This window comes from Haemaphysalis longicornis, unplaced genomic scaffold (assembly GCF_048455015.1).
Source record: "Haemaphysalis longicornis isolate Haplotype H1 unplaced genomic scaffold, Haemaphysalis longicornis Haplotype H1 scaffold_9, whole genome shotgun sequence".
In the NCBI taxonomy this organism is placed as follows: domain Eukaryota; kingdom Metazoa; phylum Arthropoda; class Arachnida; order Ixodida; family Ixodidae; genus Haemaphysalis; species Haemaphysalis longicornis.
In genome coordinates this window covers 24,670,820-24,696,737 of record NW_027526460.1, presented here as the reverse complement: position 1 = coordinate 24,696,737, position 25,918 = coordinate 24,670,820, and the positions used below count along the sequence as shown (strand labels likewise).

The window sequence follows — 25,918 nt, the reverse complement described above, 5'->3', positions numbered from 1 at the left end:
CGGGCAAAGACAAAACATAAACAAGATGACATCGTTCCAGACGCTGCTACTCTTTCGTCCGCACTTTATTTCTCTCCTCCTTTTTCCACATTGCCCCCCTCCCCCGGGGAGATGCACGTCCAATTCCCAGAACCTCTTCTACCACAATAAGAGTACCGAGAGCACCCAATGACTGTCACTTCGTGGCACTATTGGCAGTCCAGGCCACGCTTTCCGTCATTCGTGTTAACGACTTAACAGTCGTACACTGAGAAGAAAAGGAGTTTAAATGACTGTCTTCACGGGGCCTCTACTCGCCGCAGAATCTACTCTTCCTGGGCGCCTGTTTGCAGAGTCACGCGACTCTTATTTGAAAGGGGTCATGCGTCTCTTATAACTCTAGAGTCACAGTAGAGTATGGGTGACTACCGTACATGGGGTCAGAAGTGAATCTGCAACGGCCCTAATCTAATAAAAAAGCGAGTCGCAGGACTCCTTCCTGATGATCGTCGCGCCACTGTAACAAGGGTGGCGAGGACGCTACTTTTATGAAGGGTTCCGTGGTACTTATGGCAATATAATCGTGGTAAGTGTATGGGTACCCTCCAAGAGGTGGTCAGTACTACTGTCAGTGGAGTCATTGTAGTATACACGAATATTTCACGGAGAAGATCAACAAGGACCCATTAGTTACCCCATAGTCCCAACAGAGTCAAATAAAATTTGCTTCATGACCACTGTCCCCATCTTGAGACTCACAAATCCCACGGCAGCCAGCCATCTGTCACATTGTTGCACAAAATCAGTCGTTGGGATCATTAAAGACTTCCCTGGCTCATCTGGGATTGTACTTCAATAACATCTAAAAGCAGCAGCGACATCAATGGTGCGCAAATGTAAGTGTTAAAATGTAAAATTCGATTCCACATGAGAGAAGCAGTCGCATCAACTTAGCCCACATACTTGCAATTTCGGCCACCTGACCTACCCATACTCCCCTTTACTTTCGTTGACTTTCTTGGCTGCGTACCCTTATTTCTGTGTTCGTTCAATGAGCCCCACATTTCCGTTTTTGTTTCGCTACATGCATAGCGAGGGTCTCTGTTCTGGCAGCCTTGGTGTCAGGTGGCTAAGAGGGTTTAACACTGGTCGACCGCTCCCGCCATGTCGTAGACACTCCAATCACGGCCCGGGGGTTAAAAAGAAGGTCCCCTTCACCCCGAGTACTCCGAGTGGCGCTGGATACCACCCCCGAGCACAGATAAAAATTACGTTGGCCTAAATACCCAAGAAATTCGAGGGGTGCACAGCCCCGCCAGTAACGTGTCCATTGCATCAGACGCATTCTGGAGTTGGTGGGTTCGAATCTCATCAGCGGGCATGTTTTTCTCCACTTTCTTTCTGTCTTTCAAAACACTGTACCTGTTTCAACGGTAATAAATGACCTACCACATTCTCCCCTTGGCTTTCTTTACTGCCTACCCTTATTTCTATATTATTTCAACGGACTTCTTCTTTCGCTTTCCAATTCGATGTATATCAATCCTGTAACTGTACTCCTCTGATGAAGGCAAGTCCCATTGTCGCTACGTGAGTAAACCTCCTTCGTGCAGTGTATCAAACTCTTTACTTGTACTATTTCTGCCTGCTTTGGGAGTTTTCTGTTTCTCTAAATTTGCATATATATATATATATATATATATATATAAATATATATATATATATATATATATATATATATATATATATATATATATATATATATAGAATAAGTGTGTGCGGTCAAGAAAACCACGGAAAGCAAAGGGGGGGAATGCGGTAAGTAGGTCACAGAAACAGATGAACAGATGAATATTTTTTTTAGTCTGAAAGAAAGTAGTATATCTATATTGATATATATATATATATATATATATATATATATATATATATATATATATATACAGAAGGATAGGTCAGCAGTCTACGACGCCAAAGGAGGCATAGGGGTGTGGTTAGGCTCTTTTCTTTTTTTACTACGGTTAATGAAGTGAAATTTTTTTAAATATACAGGAGAAAGAAAGAAAAACACGCGCCCAGAGTGGGGACCGAACCCACGCCTTTCGATTACATGTCGAAGGCCTTACCAATTCGGCTATCTGGGCGACTGTGTTCTCCTTCACTTTCTGGGCTATTTATAGTTACTAGGAGTGTATCTGACACTTGAGGGTGGTAGCCAGCGCCACTCTGACTACACGGGGAGAAGGGGACCTTCTTTTCAACCCCCGGGGCGTGACTCCAACGTCTACAGCCTGTCATGAGCGGGTAACTGGCGGGAAGCCCTCTTATGCTACCTAGGCATCAAGGCTGCCAGAACAGAGACCCTCGCTAGGCTTTCGCAGAATAATATAGTAAGGAAATGAGGGGCTCGTTGAGGAAATACAGAAGGATAGGTCAGCAGTCTACGACGCCAAAGGACGCATAGGGGTGTGGTTAGGCTCTTCTTTTTTTACTACGGTTAATGAAGTGAACATTTTTTTTTAAATATACAGGAGAAAGAAAGAAAAACACGCGCCCAGAGTGGGGACCGAACCCACGCCTTTCGATTACATGTCGAATGCCTTACCAATTCGGCTATCTGGGCGACTGTGTTCTCCTTCACTTTCTGGGCTATTTATATTTACTAGAAGTGTATCTGACACCTGAGGGTGGTAGCAAGCGCCACTCTGACTACACGGGGAGAAGGGGACCTTCTTTTCAACCCCCGGGGCGTGACTCCAACGTCTACAGCCTGTCATGAGCGGGTAACTGGCGGGAAGCCCTCTTATGCTACCTAGGCATCAAGGCTGCCAGAACAGAGACCCTCGCTAGGCTTTCGCAGAATAATACAGTAAGGAAATGAGGGGCTCGTTGAGGAAATACAGAAGGATAGGTCAGCAGTCTACGACGCCAAAGGACGCATAGGGGTGTGGTTAGGCTCTTTTCTTTTTTTACTATGGTTAATGAAGTGAACATTTTTTTTAAATATACAGGAGAAAGAAAGAAAAACACGCGCCCAGAGTGGGGACCGAACCCACGCCTTTCGATTACATGTCGAATGCCTTACCAATTCGGCTATCTGGGCGACTGTGTTCTCCTTCACTTTCTGGGCTATTTATATTTACTAGAAGTGTATCTGACACTTGAGGGTGGTAGCCAGCGCCACTCTGACTACACGGGGAGAAGGGGACCTTTTTTTGAACCCCCGGGGCGTGACTCCAACGTCTACAGCCTGTCATGAGCGGGTAACTGGCGGGAAGCCCTCTTATGCTACCGAGGCATCAAGGCTGCCAGAACAGAGACCCTCGCTAGGCTTTCGCAGAATAATACAGTAAGGAAATGAGGGGCTCGTTGAGGAAATACAGAAGGATAGGTCAGCAGTCTACGACGCCAAAGGACGCATAGGGGTGTGGTTAGGCTCTTTTCTTTTTTTACTATGGTTAATGAAGTGAACATTTTTTTTAAATATACAGGAGAAAGAAAGAAAAACACGCTCCCAGAGTGGGGACCGAACCCACGCCTTTCGATTACATGTCGAATGCCTTACCAATTCGGCTATCTGGGCGACTGTGTTCTCCTTCACTTTCTGGGCTATTTATATTTACTAGAAGTGTATCTGACACTTGAGGGTGGTAGCCAGCGCCACTCTGACTACACGGGGAGAAGGGGACCTTTTTTTGAACCCCCGGGGCGTGACTCCAACGTCTACAGCCTGTCATGAGCGGGTAACTGGCGGGAAGCCCTCTTATGCTACCGAGGCATCAAGGCTGCCAGAACAGAGACCCTCGCTAGGCTTTCGCAGAATAATATAGTAAGGAAATGAGGGGCTCGTTAAGGAAATACAGAAGGATAGGTCAGCAGTCTACGACGCCAAAGGAGGCATAGGGGTGTGGTTAGGCTCTTTTATTTTTTACTACGGTTAATGAAGTGAACATTTTTTTTAATATACAGGAGAAAGAAAGAAAAACACGCGCCCAGAGGGGGGACCGAACCCACGCCTTTCGATTACATGTCGAATGCCTTACCAATTCGGCTATCTGGGCGACTGTGTTCTCCTTCACTTTCTGGGCTATTTATATTTACTAGGAGTGTATCTGACACCTGAGGGTGGTAGCCAGCGCCACTCTGACTTCACGGGGAGAAGGGGACCTTCTTTTCAACCCCCGGGGCGTGACTCCAACGTCTACAGCCTGTCATGAGCGGGTAACTGGCGGGAAGCCCTCTTATGCTACCTAGGCATCAAGGCTGCCAGAACAGAGACCCTCGCTAGGCTTTCGCAGAATAATATAGTAAGAAAATGAGGGGCTCGTTGAGGAAATACAGAAGGATAGGTCAGCAGTCTACGACGCCAAAGGAGGCATAGGGGTGTGGTTAGGCTATTTTCTTTTTTTACTACGGTTAATGAAGTGAACATTTTTTTTAAATATACAGGAGAAAGAAAGAAAAACACGCGCCCGGAGTGGGGACCGAACCCACGCCTTTCGATTACATGTCGAATGCCTTACCAATTCGGCTATCTGGGCGACTGTGTTCTCCTTCACTTTCTGGGCTATTTATATTTTAGGAGTGTATCTGACACATGAGGGTGGTAGCCAGCGCCACTCTGACTACACGAGGAGAAGGGGACCTTCTTTTCAACCCCCGGGGCGTGACTCCAACCTCTACAGCCTTTCATGAGCGGGTAACTGGCGGGAAGCCCTCTTATGCTACCTAGGCATCAAGGCTGCCAGAACAGAGACCCTCGCTAGGCTTTCGCAGAATAATATAGTAAGGAAATGAGGGGCTCGTTGAGGAAATACAGAAGGATAGGTCAGCAGTCTACGACGCCAAAGGAGGTATAGGGGTGTGGTTAGGCTCTTTTCTTTTTTTACTGCGGTTAATGAAGTGAACATTTTTTTTAAATATACAGGAGAAAGAAAGAAAAACACGCGCCCAGAGTGGGGACCGAACCCACGCCTTTCGATTACATGTCGAATGCCTTACCAATTCGGCTATCTGGGCGACTGTGTTCTCCTTCACTTTCTGGGATATTTATATTTACTAGGAGTGTATCTGACACTTGAGGGTGGTAGCCAGCGCCACTCTGACTACACGGGGAGAAGGGGACCTTCTTTTTAACCCCCGGGGCGTGACTCCAACGTCTACAGCCTGTCATGAGCGGGTAACTGGCGGGAAGCCCTCTTATGCTACCTAGGCATCAAGGCTGCCAGAACAGAGACCCTCGCTAGGCTTTCGCAGAATAATATAGTAAGGAAATGAGGGGCTCGTTAAGGAAATACAGAAGGATAGGTCAGCAGTCTACGATGCCAAAGGAGGCATAGGGGTGTGGTTAGGCTCTTTTATTTTTTAGTACGGTTAATGAAGTGAACATTTTTTTTAATATACAGGAGAAAGAAAGAAAAACACGCGCCCAGAGTGGGGACCGAACCCACGCCTTTCGATTACATGTCGAATGCCTTACCAATTCGGCTATCTGGGCGACTGTGTTCTCCTTCACTTTCTGGGCTATTTATATTTACTAGGAGTGTATCTGACACTTGAGGGTGGTAGCCAGCGCCACTCTGACTACACGGGGAGAAGGGGACCTTCTTTTCAACCCCCGGGGCGTGACTCCAACGTCTACAGCCTGTCATGAGCGGGTAACTGGCGGGAAGCCCTCTTATGCTACCTAGGCATCAAGGCTGCCAGAACAGAGACCCTCGCTAGGCTTTCGCAGAATAATATAGTAAGGAAATGAGGGGCTCGTTGAGGAAATACAGAAGGATAGGTCAGCAGTCTACGACGCCAAAGGACGCATAGGGGTGTGGTTAGGCTCTTCTTTTTTTACTACGGTTAATGAAGTGAACATTTTTTTTAAATATACAGGAGAAAGAAAGAAAAACACGCGCCCAGAGGGGGGACCGAACCCACGCCTTTCGATTACATGTCGAATGCCTTACCAATTCGGCTATCTGGGCGACTGTGTTCTCCTTCACTTTCTGGGCTATTTATATTTACTAGAAGTGTATCTGACACCTGAGGGTGGTAGCAAGCGCCACTCTGACTACACGGGGAGAAGGGGACCTTCTTTTCAACCCCCGGGGCGTGACTCCAACGTCTACAGCCTGTCATGAGCGGGTAACTGGCGGGAAGCCCTCTTATGCTACCTAGGCATCAAGGCTGCCAGAACAGAGACCCTCGCTAGGCTTTCGCAGAATAATATAGTAAGGAAATGAGGGGCTCGTTGAGGAAATACAGAAGGATAGGTCAGCAGTCTACGACGCCAAAGGACGCATAGGGGTGTGGTTAGGCTCTTTTCTTTTTTTACTACGGTTAATGAAGTGAACATTTTTTTTAAATATACAGGAGAAAGAAAGAAAAACACGTGCCCAGAGTGGGGACCGAACCCACGCCTTTCGATTACATGTCGAATGCCTTACCAATTCGGCTATCTGGGCGACTGTGTTCTCCTTCACTTTCTGGGCTATTTATATTTACTAGAAGTGTATCTGACACCTGAGGGTGGTAGCCAGCGCCACTCTGACTACACGGGGAGAAGGGGACCTTTTTTTCAACCCCCGGGGCGTGACTCCAACGTCTACAGCCTGTCATGAGCGGGTAACTGGCGGGAAGCCCTCTTATGCTACCTAGGCATCAAGGCTGCCAGAACAGAGACCCTCGCTAGGCTTTCGCAGAATAATATAGTAAGGAAATGAGGGGCTCGTTAAGGAAATACAGAAGGATAGGTCAGCAGTCTACGACGCCAAAGGAGGCATAGGGGTGTGGTTAGGCTCTTTTATTTTTTACTACGGTTAATGAAGTGAACATTTTTTTTAATATACAGGAGAAAGAAAGAAAAACACGCGCCCAGAGGGGGGACCGAACCCACGCCTTTCGATTACATGTCGAATGCCTTACCAATTCGGCTATCTGGGCGACTGTGTTCTCCTTCACTTTCTGGGCTATTTATATTTACTAGGAGTGTATCTGACACCTGAGGGTGGTAGCCAGCGCCACTCTGACTTCACGGGGAGAAGGGGACCTTCTTTTCAACCCCCGGGGCGTGACTCCAACGTCTACAGCCTGTCATGAGCGGGTAACTGGCGGGAAGCCCTCTTATGCTACCTAGGCATCAAGGCTGCCAGAACAGAGACCCTCGCTAGGCTTTCGCAGAATAATATAGTAAGGAAATGAGGGGCTCGTTGAGGAAATACAGAAGGATAGGTCAGCAGTCTACGACGCCAAAGGACGCATAGGGGTGTGGTTAGGCTCTTTTATTTTTTAGTACGGTTAATGAAGTGAACATTTTTTTTAATATACAGGAGAAAGAAAGAAAAACACGCGCCCAGAGTGGGGACCGAACCCACGCCTTTCGATTACATGTCGAATGCCTTACCAATTCGGCTATCTGGGCGACTGTGTTCTCCTTCACTTTCTGGGCTATTTATATTTACTAGGAGTGTATCTGACACTTGAGGGTGGTAGCCAGCGCCACTCTGACTACACGGGGAGAAGGGGACCTTCTTTTCAACCCCCGGGGCGTGACTCCAACGTCTACAGCCTGTCATGAGCGGGTAACTGGCGGGAAGCCCTCTTATGCTACCTAGGCATCAAGGCTGCCAGAACAGAGACCCTCGCTAGGCTTTCGCAGAATAATGTAGTAAGGAAATGAGGGGCTCGTTAAGGAAATACAGAAGGATAGGTCAGCAGTCTACGACGCCAAAGGAGGCATAGGGGTGTGGTTAGGCTCTTTTATTTTTTACTACGGTTAATGAAGTGAACATTTTTTTTAATATACAGGAGAAAGAAAGAAAAACACGCGCCCAGAGTGGGGACCGAACCCACGCCTTTCGATTACATGTCGAATGCCTTACCAATTCGGCTATCTGGGCGACTGTGTTCTCCTTCACTTTCTGGGCTATTTATATTTACTAGGAGTGTATCTGACACCTGAGGGTGGTAGCAAGCGCCACTCTGACTACACGGGGAGAAGGAGACCTTCTTTTCAACCCCCGGGGCGTGACTCCAACGTCTACAGCCTGTCATGAGCGGGTAACTGGCGGGAAGCCCTCTTATGCTACCTAGGCATCAAGGCTGCCAGAACAGAGACCCTCGCTAGGCTTTCGCAGAATAATATAGTAAGGAAATGAGGGGCTCGTTGAGGAAATACAGAAGGATAGGTCAGCAGTCTACGACGCCAAAGGACGCATAGGGGTGTGGTTAGGCTCTTTTCTTTTTTTACTACGGTTAATGAAGTGAACATTTTTTTTTTAAATATACAGGAGAAAGAAAGAAAAACACGCGCCCAGAGTGGGGAGCGAACCCACGCCTTTCGATTACATGTCGAATGCCTTACCAATTCGGCTATCTGGGCGACTGTGTTCTCCTTCACTTTCTGGGCTATTTATATTTACTAGAAGTGTATCTGACACTTGAGGGTGGTAGCCAGCGCCACTCTGACTACACGGGGAGAAGGGGACCTTTTTTTCAACCCCCGGGGCGTGACTCCAACGTCTACAGCCTGTCATGAGCGGGTAACTGGCGGGAAGCCCTCTTATGCTACCTAGGCATCAAGGCTGCCAGAACAGAGACCCTCGCTAGGCTTTCGCAGAATAATATAGTAAGGAAATGAGGGGCTCGTTGAGGAAATACAGAAGGATAGGTCAGCAGTCTACGACGCCAAAGGACGCATAGGGGTGTGGTTAGGCTCTTTTCTTTTTTTACTACGGTTAATGAAGTGAACATTTTTTTTTAAATATACAGGAGAAAGAAAGAAAAACACGCGCCCAGAGTGGGGAGCGAACCCACGCCTTTCGATTACATGTCGAATGCCTTACCAATTCGGCTATCTGGGCGACTGTGTTCTCGTTCACTTTTTTATTTATTTATTTATTTATTGATACTGCGATCTTTTACAAGATTATAGCAGGGGTGGTACAAAACATGAACATCAGTGGTAACAGGCAAACAAACAATCAAAAACAAATGAAGTACAAACTTATGTAACTGATAGCTGCAGTGATTCTTCGAGACAAGAGAATCAACAAAAAGCAAGGTACAAACATAGATAACAATCATTTCTGCAGTGAATCTTCAAAAGCAGACAATGTACTTAGGGTACTTTCTGGGCTATTTATATTTTAGGAGTGTATCTGACACATGAGGGTGGTAGCCAGCGCCACTCTGACTACACGAGGAGAAGGGGACCTTCTTTTCAACCCCCGGGGCGTGACTCCAACGTCTACAGCCTGTCATGAGCGGGTAACTGGCGGGAAGCCCTCTTATGCTACCTAGGCATCAAGGCTGCCAGAACAGAGACCCTCGCTAGGCTTTCGCAGAATAATATAGTAAGGAAATGAGGGGCTCGTTGAGGAAATACAGAAGGATAGATCAGCAGTCTACGACGCCAAAGGAGGTATAGGGGTGTGGTTAGGCTCTTTTCTTTTTTTACTGTGGTTAATGAAGTGAACATTTTTTTTAAATAAACAGGAGAAAGAAAGAAAAACACGGGCCCAGAGTGAGGAACGAACCCACGCCTTTCGATTACATGTCGAATGCCTTACCAATTCGGCTATTTGGGCGACTGTGTTCTCCTTCACTTTCTGGGCTATTTATATTTACTAGGAGTGTATCTGACACTTGAGGGTGGTAGCCAGCGCCACTCTGACTACACGGGGAGAAGGGGACCTTCTTTTCAACCCCCGGGGCGTGACTCCAACGTCTACAGCCTGTCATGAGCGGGTAACTGGCGGGAAGCCCTCTTATGCTACCTAGGCATCAAGGCTGCCAGAACAGAGACCCTCGCTAGGCTTTCGCAGAATAATATAGTAAGGAAATGAGGGGCTCGTTAAGGAAATACAGAAGGATAGGTCAGCAGTCTACGACGCCAAAGGAGGCATAGGGGTGTGGTTAGGCTCTTTTATTTTTTAGTACGGTTAATGAAGTGAACATTTTTTTTAATATACAGGAGAAAGAAAGAAAAACACGCGCCCAGAGTGAGGACCGAACCCACGCCTTTCGATTACATGTCGAAGGCCTTACCAATTCGGCTATCTGGGAGACTGTGTTCTCCTTCACTTTCTGGGCTATTTATATTTACTAGGAGTGTATCTGACACTTGAGGGTGGTAGCCAGCGCCACTCTGACTACACGGGGAGAAGGGGACCTTCTTTTCAACCCCCGGGGCGTGACTCCAACGTCTACAGCCTGTCATGAGCGGGTAACTGGCGGGAAGCCCTCTTATGCTACCTAGGCATCAAGGCTGCCAGAACAGAGACCCTCGCTAGGCTTTCGCAGAATAATATAGTAAGGAAATGAGGGGCTCGTTAAGGAAATACAGAAGGATAGGTCAGCAGGCTACGACGCCAAAGGAGGCATAGGGGTGTGGTTAGGCTCTTTTATTTTTTAGTACGGTTAATGAAGTGAACATTTTTTTTAATATACAGGAGAAAGAAAGAAAAACACGCGCCCAGAGTGAGGACCGAACCCACGCCTTTCGATTACATGTCGAATGCCTTACCAATTCGGCTATCTGGGAGACTGTGTTCTCCTTCACTTTCTGGGCTATTTATATTTACTAGGAGTGTATCTGACACTTGAGGGTGGTAGCCAGCGCCACTCTGACTACACGGGGAGAAGGGGACCTTCTTTTCAACCCCCGGGGCGTGACTCCAACGTCTACAGCCTGTCATGAGCGGGTAACTGGCGGGAAGCCCTCTTATGCTATCTAGGCATCAAGGCTGCCAGAACAGAGACCCTCGCTAGGCTTTCGCAGAATAATATAGTAAGAAAATGAGGGGCTCGTTGAGGAAATACAGAAGGATAGGTCAGCAGGCTACGACGCCAAAGGAGGCATAGGGGTGTGGTTAGGCTCTTTTCTTTTTTTACTACGGTTAATGAAGTGAACATTTTTTTTAAATATACAGGAGAAAGAAAGAAAAACACGCGCCCAGAGTGGGGACCGAACCCACGCCTTTCGATTACATGTCGAATGCCTTACCAATTCGGCTATCTGGGCGACTGTGTTCTCCTTCACTTTCTGGGCTATTTATATTTTAGGAGTGTATCTGACACATGAGGGTGGTAGCCAGCGCCACTCTGACTACACGGGGAGAAGGGGACCTTCTTTTCAACCCCCGGGGCGTGACTCAAACGTCTACAGCCTGTCATGAGCGGGTAACTGGCGGGAAGCCCTCTTATGCTACCTAGGCATCAAGGCTGCCAGAACAGAGCCCTCGCTAGGCTTTCGCAGAATAATATAGTAAGGAAATGAGGGGCTCGTTGAGGAAATACAGAAGGATAGGTCAGCAGTCTACGACGCCAAAGGAGGTATAGGGGTGTGGTTAGGCTCTTTTCTTTTTTTACTGCGGTTAATGAAGTGAACATTTTTTTTAAATATACAGGAGAAAGAAAGAAAAACACGCGCCCAGAGTGGGGACCAAACCCACGCCTTTCGATTACATGTCGAATGCCTTACCAATTCGGCTATCTGGGCGACTGTGTTCTCCTTCACTTTCTGGGCTATTTATATTTACTAGGAGTGTATCTGACACTTGAGGGTGGTAGCCAGCGCCACTCTGACTACACGGGGAGAAGGGGACCTTCTTTTCAACCCCCGGGGCGTGACTCCAACGTCTACAGCCTGTCATGAGCGGGTAACTGGCGGGAAGCCCTCTTATGCTACCTAGGCATCAAGGCTGCCAGAACAGAGACCCTCGCTAGGCTTTCGCAGAATAATATAGTAAGGAAATGAGGGGCTCGTTGAGGAAATACAGAAGGATAGGTCAGCAGTCTACGACGCCAAAGGACGCATAGGGGTGTGGTTAGGCTCTTCTTTTTTTACTACGGTTAATGAAGTGAACATTTTTTTTAAATATACAGGAGAAAGAAAGAAAAACACGCGCCCAGAGTGGGGACCGAACCCACGCCTTTCGATTACATGTCGAATGCCTTACCAATTCGGCTATCTGGGCGACTGTGTTCTCCTTCACTTTCTGGGCTATTTATATTTACTAGAAGTGTATCTGACACTTGAGGGTGGTAGCCAGCGCCACTCTGACTACACGAGGAGAAGGGGACCTTTTTTTCAACCCCCGGGGCGTGACTCCAACGTCTACAGCCTGTCATGAGCGGGTAACTGGCGGGAAGCCCTCTTATGCTACCTAGGCATCAAGGCTGCCAGAACAGAGACCCTCGCTAGGCTTTCGCAGAATAATATAGTAAGGAAATGAGGGGCTCGTTGAGGAAATACAGAAGGATAGGTCAGCAGTCTACGACGCCAAAGGACGCATAGGGGTGTGGTTAGGCTCTTTTCTTTTTTTACTACGGTTAATGAAGTGAACATTTTTTTTTTAAATATACAGGAGAAAGAAAGAAAAACACGCGCCCAGAGTGGGGAGCGAACCCACGCCTTTCGATTACATGTCGAATGCCTTACCAATTCGGCTATCTGGGCGACTGTGTTCTCCTTCACTTTCTGGGCTATTTATATTTACTAGGAGTGTATCTGACACCTGAGGGTGGTAGCCAGCGCCACTCTGACTTCACGGGGAGAAGGGGACCTTCTTTTCAACCCCCGGGGCGTGACTCCAACGTCTACAGCCTGTCATGAGCGGGTAACTGCCGGGAAGCCCTCTTATGCTACCTAGGCATCAAGGCTGCCAGAACAGAGACCCTCGCTAGGCTTTCGCAGAATAATATAGTAAGAAAATGAGGGGCTCGTTGAGGAAATACAGAAGGATAGGTCAGCAGGCTACGACGCCAAAGGAGGCATAGGGGTGTGGTTAGGCTCTTTTCTTTTTTTACTACGGTTAATGAAGTGAACATTTTTTTTAAATATACAGGAGAAAGAAAGAAAAACACGCGCCCAGAGTGGGGACCGAACCCACGCCTTTCGATTACATGTCGAATGCCTTACCAATTCGGCTATCTGGGCGACTGTGTTCTCGTTCACTTTTTTTTTTATTTATTTATTTATTGATACTGCGATCTTTTACAAGATCATAGCAGGGGTGGTACAAAACATGAACATCAGTGGTAACAGGCAAACAAACAATCAAAAACAAATGAAGTACAAACTTATGTAACTGATAGCTGCAGTGATTCTTCGAGACAAGAGAATCAACAAAAAGCAAGGTACAAACATAGATAACAATCATTTCTGCAGTGAATCTTCAAAAGCAGACAATGTACTTAGGGTACTTTCTGGGCTATTTATATTTTAGGAGTGTATCTGACACATGAGGGTGGTAGCCAGCGCCACTCTGACTACACGAGGAGAAGGGGACCTTCTTTTCAACCCCCGGGGCGTGACTCCAACGTCTACAGCCTGTCATGAGCGGGTAACTGGCGGGAAGCCCTCTTATGCTACCTAGGCATCAAGGCTGCCAGAACAGAGACCCTCGCTAGGCTTTCGCAGAATAATATAGTAAGGAAATGAGGGGCTCGTTGAGGAAATACAGAAGGATAGATCAGCAGTCTACGACGCCAAAGGAGGTATAGGGGTGTGGTTAGGCTCTTTTCTTTTTTTACTGTGGTTAATGAAGTGAACATTTTTTTTAAATAAACAGGAGAAAGAAAGAAAAACACGGGCCCAGAGTGAGGAACGAACCCACGCCTTTCGATTACATGTCGAATGCCTTACCAATTCGGCTATCTGGGCGACTGTGTTCTCCTTCACTTTCTGGGCTATTTATATTTACTAGGAGTGTATCTGACACTTGAGGGTGGTAGCCAGCGCCACTCTGACTACACGGGGAGAAGGGGACCTTCTTTTCAACCCCCGGGGCGTGACTCCAACGTCTACAGCCTGTCATGAGCGGGTAACTGGCGGGAAGCCCTCTTATGCTACCTAGGCATCAAGGCTGCCAGAACAGAGACCCTCGCTAGGCTTTCGCAGAATAATATAGTAAGGAAATGAGGGGCTCGTTAAGGAAATACAGAAGGATAGGTCAGCAGTCTACGACGCCAAAGGAGGCATAGGGGTGTGGTTAGGCTCTTTTATTTTTTAGTACGGTTAATGAAGTGAACATTTTTTTTAATATACAGGAGAAAGAAAGAAAAACACGCGCCCAGAGTGAGGACCGAACCCACGCCTTTCGATTACATGTCGAAGGCCTTACCAATTCGGCTATCTGGGCGACTGTGTTCTCCTTCACTTTCTGGGCTATTTATATTTACTAGGAGTGTATCTGACACTTGAGGGTGGTAGCCAGCGCCACTCTGACTACACGGGGAGAAGGGGACCTTCTTTTCAACCCCCGGGGCGTGACTCCAACGTCTACAGCCTGTCATGAGCGGTTAACTGGCGGGAAGCCCTCTTATGCTATCTAGGCATCAAGGCTGCCAGAACAGAGACCCTCGCTAGGCTTTCGCAGAATAATATAGTAAGAAAATGAGGGGCTCGTTGAGGAAATACAGAAGGATAGGTCAGCAGGCTACGACGCCAAAGGAGGCATAGGGGTGTGGTTAGGCTCTTTTCTTTTTTTACTACGGTTAATGAAGTGAACATTTTTTTTAAATATACAGGAGAAAGAAAGAAAAACACGCGCCCAGAGTGGGGACCGAACCCACGCCTTTCGATTACATGTCTAATGCCTTACCAATTCGGCTATCTGGGCAACTGTGTTCTCCTTCACTTTCTGGGCTATTTATATTTTAGGAGTGTATCTGACACATGAGGGTGGTAGCCAGCGCCACTCTGACTACACGGGGAGAAGGGGACCTTCTTTTCAACCCCCGGGGCGTGACTCAAACGTCTACAGCCTGTCATGAGCGGGTAACTGGCGGGAAGCCGTCTTATGATACCTAGGCATCAAGGCTGCCAGAACAGAGACCCTCGCTAGGCTTTCGCAGAATAATATAGTAAGGAAATGAGGGGCTCGTTGAGGAAATACAGAAGGATAGGTCAGCAGTCTACGACGCCAAAGGACGCATAGGGGTGTGGTTAGGCTCTTTTCTTTTTTTACTACGGTTAATGAAGTGAACATTTTTTTTTAAATATACAGGAGAAAGAAAGAAAAACACGCGCCCAGAGTGGGGAGCGAACCCACGCCTTTCGATTACATGTCGAATGCCTTACCAATTCGGCTATCTGGGCGACTGTGTTCTCCTTCACTTTCTGGGCTATTTATATTTACTAGGAGTGTATCTGACACCTGAGGGTGGTAGCCAGCGCCACTCTGACTTCACGTGGAGAAGGGGACCTTCTTTTCAACCCCCGGGGCGTGACTCCAACGTCTACAGCCTGTCATGAGCGGGTAACTGGCGGGAAGCCCTCTTATGCTACCTAGGCATCAAGGCTGCCAGAACAGAGACCCTCGCTAGGCTTTCGCAGAATAATAGAGTAAGAAAATGAGGGGCTCGTTGAGGAAATACAGAAGGATAGGTCAGCAGGCTACGACGCCAAAGGAGGCATAGGGGTGTGGTTAGGCTCTTTTCTTTTTTTACTACGGTTAATGAAGTGAACATTTTTTTTAAATATACAGGAGAAAGAAAGAAAAACACGCGCCCAGAGTGGGGACCGAACCCACGCCTTTCGATTACATGTCGAATGCCTTACCAATTCGGCTATCTGGGCGACTGTGTTCTCGTTCACTTTTTTTTTTATTTATTTATTTATTGATACTGCGATCTTTTACAAGATCATAGCAGGGGTGGTACAAAACATGAACATCAGTGGTAACAGGCAAACAAACAATCAAAAACAAATGAAGTACAAACTTATGTAACTGATAGCTGCAGTGATTCTTCGAGACAAGAGAATCAATAAAAAGCAAGGTACAAACATAGATAACAATCATTTCTGCAGTGAATCTTCAAAAGCAGACAATGTACTTAGGGTACTTTCTGGGCTATTTATATTTTAGGAGTGTATCTGACACATGAGGGTGGTAGCCAGCGCCACTCTGACTACACGAGGAGAAGGGGACCTTCTTTTCAACCCCCGGGGCGTGACTCCAACGTCTACAGCCTGTCATGAGCGGGTAACTGGCGGGAAGCCCTCTTATGCTACCTAGGCATCAAGGCTGCCAGAACAGAGACCCTCGCTAGGCTTTCGCAGAATAATATAGTAAGGAAATGAGGGGCTCGTTGAGGAAATACAGAAGGATAGATCAGCAGTCTACGACGCCAAAGGAGGTATAGGGGTGTGGTTAGGCTCTTTTCTTTTTTTACTGTGGTTAATGAAGTGAACATTTTTTTTAAATAAACAGGAGAAAGAAAGAAAAACACGGGCCCAGAGTGAGGAACGAACCCACGCCTTTCGATTACATGTCGAATGCCTTACCAATTCAGCTATCTGGGCGACTGTGTTCTCCTTCACTTTCTGGGCTATTTATATTTACTAGGAGTGTATCTGACACTTGAGGGTGGTAGCCAGCGCCACTCTGACTACACGGGGAGAAGGGGACCTTCTTTTCAACCCCCGGGGGCGTGACTCCAACGTCTACAGCCTGTCATGAGCGGGTAACTGGCGGGAAGCCCTCTTATGCTACCTAGGCATCAAGGCTGCCAGAACAGAGACCCTCGCTAGGCTTTCGCAGAATAATATAGTAAGGAAATGAGGGGCTCGTTAAGGAAATACAGAAGGATAGGTCAGCAGTCTACGACGCCAAAGGAGGCATAGGGGTGTGGTTAGGCTCTTTTATTTTTTAGTACGGTTAATGAAGTGAACATTTTTTTTTAATATACAGGAGAAAGAAAGAAAAACACGCGCCCAGAGTGAGGACCGAACCCACGCCTTTCGATTACATGTCGAAGGCCTTACCAATTCGGCTATCTGGGCGACTGTGTTCTCCTTCACTTTCTGGGCTATTTATATTTACTAGGAGTGTATCTGACACTTGAGGGTGGTAGCCAGCGCCACTCTGACTACACGGGGAGAAGGGGACCTTCTTTTCAACCCCCGGGGCGTGACTCAAACGTCTACAGCCTGTCATGAGCGGGTAACTGGCGGGAAGCCCTCTTATGCTACCTAGGCATCAAGGCTGCCAGAACAGAGACCCTCGCTAGGCTTTCGCAGAATAATATAGTAAGGAAATGAGGGGCTCGTTGAGGAAATACAGAAGGATAGGTCAGCACTCTACGACGCCAAAGGAGGTATAGGGGTGTGGTTAGGCTCTTTTCTTTTTTTACTGCGGTTAATGAAGTGAACATTTTTTTTAAATATACAGGAGAAAGAAAGAAAAACACGCGCCCAGAGTGGGGACCGAACCCACGCCTTTCGATTACATGTCGAATGCCTTACCAATTCGGCTATCTGGGCGACTGTGTTCTCCTTCACTTTCTGGGCTATTTATATTTACTAGGAGTGTATCTGACACTTGAGGGTGGTAGCCAGCGCCACTCTGACTACACGGGGAGAAGGGGACCTTCTTTTCAACCCCCGGGGCGTGACTCCAACGTCTACAGCCTGTCATGAGCGGGTAACTGGCGGGAAGCCCTCTTATGCTACCTAGGCATCAAGGCTGCCAGAACAGAGACCCTCGCTAGGCTTTCGCAGAATAATATAGTAAGGAAATGAGGGGCTCGTTAAGGAAATACAGAAGGATAGGTCAGCAGTCTACGACGCCAAAGGAGGCATAGGGGTGTGGTTAGGCTCTTTTATTTTTTAGTACGGTTAATGAAGTGAACATTTTTTTTAATATACAGGAGAAAGAAAGAAAAACACGCGCCCAGAGTGAGGACCGAACCCACGCCTTTCGATTACATGTCGAAGGCCTTACCAATTCGGCTATCTGGGCGACTGTGTTCTCCTTCACTTTCTGGGCTATTTATATTTACTAGGAGTGTATCTGACACTTGAGGGTGGTAGCCAGCGCCACTCTGACTACACGGGGAGAAGGGGACCTTCTTTTGAACCCCCGGGGCGTGACTCCAACGTCTACAGCCTGTCATGAGCGGGTAACTGGCGGGAAGCCCTCTTATGCTACCTAGGCATCAAGGCTGCCAGAACAGAGACCCTCGCTAGGCTTTCGCAGAATAATATAGTAAGGAAATGAGGGGCTCGTTGAGGAAATACAGAAGGATAGGTCAGCAGTCTACGACGCCAAAGGAGGCATAGGGGTGTGGTTAGGCTCTTTTCTTTTTTTACTACGGTTAATGAAGTGAACATTTTTTTTAAATATACAGGAGAAAGAAAGAAAAACACGCGCCCAGTGTGGGGACCGAACCCACGCCTTTCGATTACATGTCGAATGCCTTACCAATTCGGCTATCTGGGCGACTGTGTTCTCCTTCACTTTCTGGGCTATTTATATTTACTAGGAGTGTATCTGACACTTGAGGGTGGTAGGCAGTGCCACTCTGACTACACGGGGAGAAGGGGACCTTCTTTTCAATTGGTAAGCCATTCGACATGTAATCGAAAGGCGTGGGTTCGGTCCCCACTCTGGGCGCGTTTTTTTTTCTTTCTCCTGTATATTTAAAAAAAATGTTCACTTCATTAACCGTAGTAAAAAAAGAAAAGAGCCTAACCACACCCCTATGCCTCCTTTGGCGTCGTAGACTGCTGACCTATCCTTCTGTATTTCCTCAACGAGCCCCTCATTTCCTTACTATATTATTCTGCGAAAGTCTAGCGAGGGCCTCTGTTCTGGCAGCCTTGATGCCTAGGTAGCATAAGAGGGCTTCCCGCCAGTTACCCGCTCATGACAGGCTGTAGACGTTGGAGTCACGCCCCGGGGGTTGAAAAGAAGGTCCCCTTCTCCCCGTGTAGTCAGAGTGGCGCTGGCTACCACCCTCAAGTGTCAGATACACTGCTAGTAAATATAAATAGCCCAGAAAGTAAAGGAGAACACAGTCGCCCAGATAGCCGAATTGGTAAGGCATTCGACATGTAATCGAAAGGCGTGGGTTCGGTCCCCAATCTGGGCGCGTGTTTTTCTTTCTTTCTCCTGTATATTTAAAAAAAATGTTCACTTCATTAACCGTAGTAAAAAAAGAAAAGAGCCTAACCACACCCCTATGCCTCCTTTGGCGTCGTAGACTGCTGACCTATCCTTCTGTATTTCCTCAACGAGCCCCTCATTTCCTTACTATATTATTCTGCGAAAGTCTAGCGAGGGCCTCTGTTCTGGCAGCCTTGATGCCTAAGTAGCATAAGAGGGCTTCCCGCCAGTTACCCACTCATGACAGGCTGTAGACGTTGGAGTCACGCCCCGGGGGTTGAAAAGAAGGTCCCCTTCTCCCCGTGTAGTCAGAGTGGCGCTGGCTACCACCCTCAAGTGTCAGATACACTCCTAGTAAATATAAATAGCCCGGAAAGTGAAGGAGAACACAGTCGCCCAGATAGCCGAATTGGTAAGGCATTCAACATGTAATCGAAAGGCGTGGGTTCGGTCCCCACTCTGGGCGCGTGTTTTTCTTTCTTTCTCCTGTATATTTAAAAAAAATGTTCACTTCATTAACCGTAGTAAAAAAAGAAAAGAGCCTAACCACACCCCTATGCCTCCTTTGGCGTCGTAGACTGCTGACCTATCCTTCTGTATTTCCTCAACGAGCCCCTCATTTCCTTACTATATTATTCTGCGAAAGCCAAGCGAGGGTCTCTGTTCTGGCAGCCTTGATGCCTAGGTAGCATAAGAGGGCTTCCCGCCAGTTACCCGCTCATGACAGGCTGTAGACGTTGGAGTCACGCCCCGGGGGTTGAAAAGAAGTTCCCCTTCTCCCCGTGTAGTCAGAGTGGCGCTGGCTACCACCCTCAAGTGGCAGATACACTCCTAGTAAATATAAATAGCCCAGAAAGTGAAGGAGAACACAGTCGCCCAGATAGCCGAATTGGTAAGGCATTCGACATGTAATCGAAAGGCGTGGGTTCGTTCCTCACTCTGGGCCCGTGTTTTTCTTTCTTTCTCCTGTATATTTAAAAAAAAAATGTTCACTTCATTAACCGTAGTAAAAAAAGAAAAGAGCCTAACCACACCCCTATGCCTCCTTTGGCGTCGTAGACTGCTGACCAATCGTACTGTATTTCCTCAACGAGCCCCTCATTTCCTTACTATATATATATATATATATATATATATAGAAGGTTAGAGAAAGAATATCCGCGCACTCATTTCTTCTATTGTTCTGTGCGGCCGCCGTGATCATTGGTGAATTCGCATCACATGAGATTTGTTTACACTGCGACGGTTTGTGGGTACCACCATTTTTAGTTTATGCGTTTTGTGTCGGGTAACTGTGGCAGTCCAAGCTTGCCCTCCCTGCTCTGCTGCTGTGCGCGACTTGCGCCGTTCCGAAGGCGAAGCGAAGATAACGCGCTTCGCAGCATTTCAGCTGCAGAAATATGTTGGAAAACACCGTGTTTCTCCGTCTGCGGCATTGTTGTTTAGAAATGACCTCTTTAAAGTTAGCGGTGAGGACGTACAAGCGGCAATATGGCAACACTGATAAACACCAAAATGGCCACCGTAGGCTAACGTGCTTGCCTCAGTAACGGTGCTCGGTATCGTGTCTAGTGATCCTATAGCTCTGGATACTGCGCAACTATGGACTGCTGCTTAGGCATACGAACCTGAAACGTCCTGCAGTTCGCACCGTTTTCCTACCTGAGAGTGTAATTTAGATAGGGGATCGCCAAAATTCAAGCCCACGAGTATTCAAAACGTCAAATGGCACAAGTTATCACTTTCCTAATCAAACGAAATGAACCATGGGCTTCCTGTGGCGAGGACCCCCGGAATCCCCAGGATTATAACTTGTCTATAAAAAAGCATCGTCTATATTTGGTTCTTAAAAGCCGCCAGCGTTGCACCGACGTCCACGCAGTTTTGGTAATGAGATGACACTAACCTTTTTTGCAACCTAGTGAATAGTGCCTCAAACGTTCATGAAATTTATTCAGCACAGTAATTGGGTAAACACGTTAATAAAAACATTGATAAAATATGCTTAACACAGGGCAGGTGCTGTAAGTCCGAATTTATGCTTTTTTTTTGTTCCTTGAAGTCTTGTATTAGCATATGCTTTCGCGCAGTTTCATAAAATTCAGACACCCTGAGAAACTTTAAGACTTCAATTTTTATAGGGACGTTGAACATCGCTTAGGGACAGCAAGTATTAGCTTGAACCTCGGCATCGTTTAATTAACCCTTGACCCAATACCCGGCCCAAGTGTCATAACCAAACTTTCCGAAGCCTCTTCTTAAAAGTTCCTTCTCATGCCCCAATAAATAAAAAGAAAATAATGCAGACAGCTATTTTCTAAGCGAGCGCTGTTTAATCTTCTCAGTGTAAGTGTTGGCTTAGAACGACCCTGGTTAATTCCTGATTATACATAAGAGCGTCTTCGCGACGACGGTAACGCACCCCGCAAAAAAAAAAAAAAAAAAAAATACCTTACTTGCGTTTAGTGAAACGGATTATACGCAGTCAAGCTCCTTCTGGGGATTGTACTATCATTCTCGAGCCTGAGTAAATCTTCTCCTGAATATTAGTCAAGTCAATGTCTTGTCAGTTTCTTCTTCTGTTGTATTTTTTTTTTCCTTTTCACGCTGTTTTTTTTATTAGTTTACAAGTACGTACCCACTATCCTTGCTATTCGCTGCAGTGTAGGTTAAACTACTGCGCTTTGTTCCCTGCGTAAGACATACGTTGCACGTGCGAACTCATTCCCTCAGACAAGATTTCTTCGTCGTTTAAATGAACTCACAAAGCGTACGCCGCTGAGACTAGTGCCGACAGCAGCGCCCTCCAGTGTCAGAGAAAAGAAACTACCTGAGCATTGACCTCAAAAGCTAGTGGGGGGGACAAAAATTACTATTATTCTGTGAACGATACCGCAGTATCATGTGCGGAATTATTCTACATACGAGACCGCAGGGTGATGCTTCGTTTTGAGCTGCAGCTTCAAGATGCCCGCTCTACGGCATCCGTGGCACAGGGGTAGAGTCTTGTGTGCCTCAGCTGTTTTCAGGCTTTCGTTTTCAAAGTGATTTTTTTTTACTTTTCAACCTTGTCTTAAGTCAGTTATACGCATTATTTTCGTAGACAGTGGTGCTTTGGCACTTTTAGGTCGGTTTATATGAACAAGGCTCATATTGCCGTGGTATGGTCTACCGAATAAAGGTGAACATTACCCTGTGGTGTGGTACACAGCATAATGCTGCGCATTATCCTGTAGTCTGGTCATCCGAATACGCATTGCCGAAAGCCAAATAGATGACGATCATTTTAGCCCCCCAGGCGTCGAGCTTCCGCCTGCAACCTAAATTAGTTCTCGCGCGGCTTAGCCTGCTTATACGGATCGTAGTTTGGAAAATGTAAGCAACTGAGCTGCCAGTCCCTGCTAGACTCGCCTCACACATACACGTAGCTTTGCGGAAAACTCTGGCCTTACTGCTCAGTTATATACCGTATTTACTCGTGTAATGATCGCACTTTTTTTTCTTCAAAAATATGATGCCAAGTTAGGGGCGCGATCATTGCGCGAGGTAAATTATTCGGGGAAAAGTTTCAGCGCAGAAAACGCGCGTTGCAGCTCAGAATGTTTACGAAAAGTCTCATGAACATCGTAAACATAACAAATAAAAACATAATAAAAACTCCACTGACCACCGAATGACCACCGAGTGATGCAAAATGCAGTGGTTTCATTGCGGAATGCGCCGGAATTACGGAATTACGGAACGCGCTGGAAAGAGTTTGCTGTGAGGTGAGAACAGGTCGACCAATAAGTGGCTGCTGCTGCTGTCACAGTGTACGACATCAAGACACGGCTGCCGACACAGCAAGCCGAGCACGTTTTTTTTATATGTTTTGTGAGTACATTATGTGCATTTAGTGAGAATTTCTTCCATACAAATAATGAACTCACGCTTGCCGATATCGCTAATATCATCAAGTCCGAAGCAATAACGTAGCCATGTCCGCTTTGAAAGAGGAGGAAGCTAACGTAAGCACGACCATCGTCGTCTAGACTTGGCACACAACGGCATATGGCTGCGGCAAGTTCAGGGTGCGATCATTGCGCGGGAAATAAAAAAAAAGTCATATTTTGACGACGAACTTCAGGGGTGCGATCATTACGCGAGTGCGATAATTATGCGAGTAAATACGGTATGCGCCAATGCACGTCAAGAGAAAATAGATTAAAGTAGCACAACGTACTGTATATACATGAATTGGTCGATACAGCCTGAGAGACAATTTTTTAATGAGACCGAAGCGGTCTACCCCGCATAATGCTGGGCTTGCTACTTCAGATGGTTAGTGAAGATGTAATGAGGGTTAAATCATAAAATGAATAATACAAATAAGAAAAGGAAAAGTGAAAGAAAATTCATCAGGCGGACACACGCAGTCACATAGAAACACAAAAAATAGCGACAGAGGCAGTCACAAGCTGGCGTCGAGTCCAGAGTCTCTAAGGGAACGCACAAGAGTCGCGGGTTCGATTTCCGGCCGCGGCGGCCGCTTTTCTGATGGAGGCAAAAAGCAAAAACGCCCGAATGTACGTGATTTCGGCGCACGTTAAAGATCACCAGGTGGCCAAAATTAATCCGGAGCCCTCCACTGCGGCGCGCCTCATCGCCTGCGTTGCTTCGGCGCGTTAAAACCTACAATCACTCAATCAAACGCACAAGAGCTTTAAAAACCCGCACTTCACTGTCTTTGCTGTTCCAGGGGCCTAAAAAATCGTTTATTGTCTTGCCTGTAGTAAACTGCACGCTGTCGTTCGCGTCGAGTTGAAACGCGGGGCAAACACACAAAATGTGTTCTCGTACACCGCAAAGAAGACGCAGAGGTGATGTCACCAGACAGACCGTGTTAAGAAAGCTTTTGGTATAGGCTACTTTGAGGCGCGGGCGATGTATATAGCACACTCTGTTTGTCCGGATAAACCGTAAGGTATACGAAACGTACACTGCGGGATGACAGCGTAAAAGGGAGCGTACTGCAGGTCCCGGTCCGGTGCTGCAATTGCATACTTACCAGGTGTCGCTGCGTCGGGCTGCCCGGGGATAATAACAGCCTGGTTATTATGCGTCGAAGGTGGACACGCTACCCATTAGGCCTGGGACAACATTTATATATTTATTACACAGAAAATGAGCCGGCCACAACGACTTTACGCCAAGCCATTATTTGCGTCTCAATCTAACAAGTGCGGCACGTGGCTGAAAAATGGGTAGCACATTAATCCTTCAAGCATCGCGAGCTCGTCGATGACCAGTTGCTTAAGCCCTCCGTTGTCGCCACCTCCACGTCAGGCTCCTTGGGCAGCGATTACGAAAGTGGAGCCACCTAAGCCGCTCCACCATGAAGTTCGAAGCTAAGTAAATTGACGTTGGCAATTATTTTCCTTGGAACACAGCGCAAAGATTCGGAGTTCGGAATCTAGGGAGCGTAAAAAGAAGGAATACAAGGAGAACACAAAATGTGGCGCGGGTTCCCAGGAGTGTTCACTCACTGGTGCGCTAGGGGCTCACCGGACGCGAGCAATCGCTGGAGTCTGCTTCGGCAGCAGTCTTAAGCTGCAGGAGGAAATAATGAATCTTCTCGCTGCCACTCCATTTCTGCCTTCTGCCTCTATGCAGCCGGGAAGACATTTTTGATGGAAATCCAACGTCCTCAGATTGCCTGCCCATTCATGGGCTTCGCAACAGCATCATGTGCTATCCGCTGATGTTTCGTGTTTGTAGGAAATATACGGGAGTGAATACCAAACAGAAAATGCGGTAATATACGTTCAAGCAGGATGATCATTAATGGATAAGAATTGTCTTGCAATTACCTCACTGAAAAAAGTGACAATTATAACGTGACCCCTTACATCGGCAAATTATATGCATATATAGTCAATGTAACACACTTAATTGTTATTTTGCTGATAATTTTGCTGATTGGTACCTTACGAATCGATAAAAATAAATTGAAAAGTATAAAAATGAAAAAAAAAACACCTTGCATAACGCGTTCAAATGATATACATGGGCTTTGAGGGCTTATATAAGGGAAATAAATGCAAAATTGGTGAAATTACCCAGAGAAAGCTTCATTACACGGCAAATGTATATGGTTGGTATCTTAGAATCTGATCAGAAAAAATTGAAAAGAAGCGGATCGAGCTATGCTATATGAGTGATGTGTTATAACGCACGCAGGCACGCGGAAATTTGCGATCCCACATGGCATAATATCCCGAATTGTTTTACATACCTTCTCTATCTACATGTTCTTACTTTGGCGTCCTGTCGCACTAAATCAAAGGAAACTTTTCAGAGGTTTGCGCCCCCCTCACGTCCTGAGGCAGCCTGGCCCCTTTAACCGAAGCTAGCTCTAGTGCATCAAAGCATGGAAATAGCAATAACATAGCATTTTAAAGTGGCTAAGTGAAGGAACCATGCTTTTCCATCGTATCAATTTAACGAAAATCTCGAGGGCACTGCTATCATACTAAAAAATTCCCCGCATTTCCCCGAGGGGAAGAATGTGAAAGTGCGAATGCACGAGTTGAATTTGCGCGGTTCGGTAATGTTCGCGAAAGAGAGATCACACACACACACACACAACTACAAAGAAAGAAAGATGCATTTATTCACAGACACCTATTTGTGTTGTCGTTGTACTTGATTGCTAGAGCGGATCTCAGCTTTGATATTTCGTGTCAGTACTCCTTTAAGCGGGTGCATTAGCCCTTCTCACGCCCGATTCCTGGCCAATCCCCCACGTGGGTGTGTGCCATGTCAGCGGCCAGGCAGCGCGCGCCCATCTCCCCCCGTTGCCAAGGAAGACGAGGAGATTCCTGGCCAATCCCCCACGTGGGTATGTGATGCGGACATCGCCGGTGGACGCAAGTTCAGGGTCGCTTAAGAAGTGCATTGCACTTAATATTTTTTTTTACATCAAAATATTTCTCTATCTCTAAGGGCCAGGGGTGTTGAATTTATTGTGTCGCACATAGCAAAGTAACTTAAAGGAAGAAGAGGACATGGCTCGA

At 46.8% G+C, this 25,918-nt stretch overlaps 1 non-coding gene across 1 annotated transcript; it reads right to left on the bottom strand.

Annotated features, from left to right (window-relative positions):
- Nucleotides 1-6,362: 6,362 nt before the first annotated feature.
- Nucleotides 6,363-6,434, bottom strand: Trnat-ugu (transfer RNA threonine (anticodon UGU)). The gene has a single exon. It is a non-coding gene; the product is annotated as a tRNA-Thr (tRNA).
- Nucleotides 6,435-25,918: the final 19,484 nt, after the last annotated feature.